The sequence below is a fragment of the Sturnira hondurensis genome, unplaced genomic scaffold (assembly GCF_014824575.4).
Source record: "Sturnira hondurensis isolate 20B ecotype Veracruz unplaced genomic scaffold, ASM1482457v3 Scaffold0015739, whole genome shotgun sequence".
Classification (NCBI taxonomy): Eukaryota; Metazoa; Chordata; class Mammalia; order Chiroptera; family Phyllostomidae; genus Sturnira; species Sturnira hondurensis.
The window spans coordinates 307,012-311,336 of record NW_028088370.1 but is presented as its reverse complement, the minus strand read 5'-3'; positions in this window follow the sequence as shown (position 1 = coordinate 311,336).

Below are 4,325 nucleotides of genomic sequence, written 5' to 3'. Positions count from 1 at the left end.
ATTCATGTTTTTCAGCTAAGCGGGCGTACATCACTTTCTCCTGGGTTCTGAGCATCCGGTCCATTGGGTAACCTCAAACTGAGGATTCTTGGCAATTTTCCAGGAGCTTCTGACTGTGAGCAGCTTCTTTCCAAGATGATGGAACAAGAGGCTAACCACACACATGAACAATTTCTACAGAAAACAACAGAATAAGATTAATTTTTTTGTTCTTTAGTATTCTTTTCCATACCCTTTGTCCTCCTAGTAATCTTGCCTATTATTGTCTTTAACACCCCCTTGAACTGCCTAAAAGTTTTTTTTAAGCAGTCAACTTTTATTAGTTGTTAATTACAATAGGAAAGGATTCAGAGGTGCTGGGCCGAGGTCATGTTCAGGAATGTGGTGTCCACACTGGGCCCTCTTCAGTGCTACTTGTGTCGCTGCTCGTGTCTGACTTTCTTATAAGAACCACAGCAGTAGAAAGGCACCTAGGCTGCCATCATCATAGAAACCCCAGCTGTGTTCCCTCTCTTCACATTGACATACCAGTAGTAACCTCTTCAAAATGTTCCAGCGATGTCTTTAGAGGTGAAATTCCACATCAGTATCCAGCTTGGCAGCTCCCCTATTTTGACCTCCATGAGTTTCTTCTCCTTCAATGTACAACTGACGTGATCTTGGAGCCCAGGGGCAGGGTGAGGTGGTGGGGTCTGCTCTCTGACTAAAAGTTTTCTTAATAGGATCTTCCCTATTTACATTTTGTTATTTTTTACTTTCTGCAATCTCTTGTTGCTACATAGGAAAAAAAAAAAAGCCCAGCCCAGGCTGGTATGACTCAGTGGATTGAGTGCTGGCCTGGGAACCAAAGGGTCACTGGTTCGATTCCCAGTCAGGGCACATGCCTGGGTTTCAGGCCAGATCCCCAGTAGGGGGCACCAAGACGCAAGCACACATTGATGTCCCTCTCCCTCTCCCTCTCTAAAAGTAAATAAATAAAATCTTAAAAAGTAAAGCCCTAGTGCTTATTTTTTGGCTACTGCTCTGAATTTAACTCAATGCTGGATCTGTTGCCTCACCACCTCCTCCTGCTGACAAAAATGTAACATCTGCAAACACCTCAGGAGGTAGACTTTCTTCTACAAGTCCCTTATGGCCTTAAATTTTCCTTACATGATTAGTTCTAAAGTTTGGTCTTATAAAAATTGGACCTGAACAAAATGCTTTTGCTGAGATCAAACCTAGGTCATTGGGAATGGGAACTAATATTGGGCCTAGACTTGCTACAATAGTCTGTTTATTCTCTTCCAAGATACTCTAGCCTACCTGAAGAAATTATGTAACTGTAAAGGAATCTGTCTCCCTCAAAAGTCTAAAAATTGGACACTGCTATAGAGATAAACGAGATTTATACTCCCAATTCAATGTCTGGATAAATCCTGATTATTACACAGACATCAGGCTTTTACCTGCCCGCTGCACACCAGCTTACCTGCATATCTGAGGCAATTGTTAGAGCCTTTCAGATATTTTAAACCACCACCTCTCCACTGAATTATGTTTTCTAGAGAATGACACCCAGAAGTCTTCAAAATGAGACAAGAACAATGAGGCTATGCAGGAAAACTCCTGAGAGGGAGGGCCTGCTCTCTTATTACATACGCGGCTCACGCTGCGTGAGCTGTACCCCTGGAGCAGGGGTAACACTATGGAAGAGGGGATCCAAAACGTGCCTCCCATCCCAGCAGATATCATAAATGACACAACTGTGATTCAGAAGCCCAGCAACCAATTTACATTTAAATTCATAAACCAAGGGGGAATTTATATTTTAGCAAAAATGGTTTGCTGCACCTATATAAATCCTGCAGGTCAAGCAGAACAGTCTGTGGCTATGCTAAAAAAAAAAAAAAAGTCACTTTGTACCTCTTAAAAAAAAACCAAGCTGGACTTTGGGCCATATTTTTATTGCCTGGGTTTGGCAATCTAGACCCCTTTCTCCAGGATTAACAACCATTTTGTTTCTGGTGATTTCCTATGATGCAATTGGCTGATGTACTCTGTCCATTCAGTCTTAAATGCTGCCACGCAACCATCATCATGCTGGCGGAGGACTCAAGAACTCACACTAATATAGTAGACAGACAGATCCAGGCGGCATAGGAACAATAGGCTGGGTACAGAAGGTCACCCAGGGAAGAGAGACCTGGGCGCCAAACAACAGGTAATTGTAAGGTGGGACCTCACCCCAGGTGACCTTTCCCCCCCTAGCATATCTCTCACTCATCGTGAAGTTTAGACCCCCTGACACTTCATAACGCTGGTCACGCAGTTCAGACTCTCCCCTGACCTTTCATCCCCCCCACCTGGCATGCCACCATTCATCTGGTAGACCCCCTTAGAGGAAGAACAAGGGAGCAGGAGAACAGCCTCACACAACCTGATACGAACCCTTGCGCGACTACTTGTTTAAGCATTAAGCCCTCAGGACAAGGAGGTTTGGACCCACATCAAATAATCTTAAGAACAAAGCCTTGGGTCTGTGGACCACAGAGACAGAGTTTTAGTCAAACTAGAGATAACATCTAGGCCTCAGTTGTGTTTCAGCACCAGTCCCAGAAAAGCAGCAAGGCCAGGCAGGGCAACAGCATGGCTAACATTAGGAATAGCTGCGGTGATTGATGTTCCCTTGCCCTGAAAGGACAGACCTGGAAATCTGACAAATATTTTATTCAGCTACTCCCCTGGGGCCTCCAGATAAAAACCCCCAAGACAAAGGACTCAGTGTTAGGCGTCTCTCTCTCTCTCTCTCTCCCTCTTTCTCTCTTTGCCATGTGCCTACCCCATGTCAGAGCTTTCCTCCCCCTGCATTTCCTCAAGGTGCATACCTTTGCTCTCTTTCTCCTGAGCTCCAAGGGCCCTTCTTTTGCCTCCGTAACTTGTCTGTTCTATGTCTGTGACCCTTTAAATAAACTTGTATTTGAGTCTTGGCTCTGAATTGTTTCTTAGCCAAAACTCAAGGACCAAAGTCTAATATCTGGTACTGGTTTGCCATTAACAACCCTGCAACAAAAGGAGGAGAGACTAACCTCAGTCTAACCATAGACATTCTACTGACAATCTCCTCATAAACCAGATCTTGGCAATGGTGAAGAGCTGGATAGTACACTAACGTCCTGAGGTCTGACTCCATCAGCCCTCAGCCAAGAGGGGAGGGACCGAGAAACAGAAAGCAGCTCCTGACAGCCTAGAGCTGTCCTGGTGCTATCATTGAGGCCTTGGCATTGAAAAGAACTAGTGTGACACTTGCAGCTAGACTGTTTTTTCTCCTGACGAACGTAAACATTTTTTCAGAACACCCACATCACAGAGACAAGACTATACTCATGACTGTGGTGGATCAAGACAAGAACAAGAACACTTCGTCATCACGTCTGAACACAGACCAAAGCACAACAGAAATGACCAACTCTCCCCATCCTGGCTAATACAAACAATGCCTGCTTCTTTGTCAATGAAAGCTTTAGTCTTGCTCTTTCTTCCCACTTTTAGATAAATATTTTTAAGGTACCAAATCATAGAACCACCCCTACTTCTTCACATCAAAACCAGAGCAAAACCCCTTTCCTTGAATCCTTCCCAGAAACCTAACACAAGTTCAAGTCCTATAAAAAGTCATTAAAAACACTCTAAGAAAACCCACCAAAAAGAACAACAAGAAAAACACTCTCTTACTGAGACACCCACAGTTGCCCTTACTCTGTGGTCACAGTCATTGCAATAGTCAATAAGCCCAACTTTGTTCAATTACAGCTGTGTTCTTAGTGGCTTCCCCCCCCCCCTTTTTATGGTAGCTTTTGATGGCAGGGGTTGGCACTGGAAACTAGATTTTTTTTTTCACTGAAAGATACTTATTTTTTTTAAGGTGGCTCAAAACAAGTTTTAAACACTCAGAAATCATATAAAACGGATCCATCAGTTTGATTTGGCCTGGGAGTTGCCGGTTTGCAACCTTTTAGTTAGATGATTTCCCTGTTAGATGTAAAGGTTAATAGTGTTATGAATAGTTAACAGCTATTAAGTCTCTAAACTGAACCAAGGATTAGAACACATATTCTCACACATATCATTTTATTTAATGTACTTAAGTCATTCAGAACTCCCTAAACTCTATTCATGCTGTGCCATTTGCAAGGTTGCCTGCCTTGTTTGTCTGTAAGTGAGGTCAAATTCCCATTTTACAGGAAGATGCTGATGTATGCCCATTTCCTTCTCGCTGTGAGCCTGTAGCTATAGGAACTGTGATAAGTACAATAACACCTTCAAGAACAGATCCTCAGGGAACA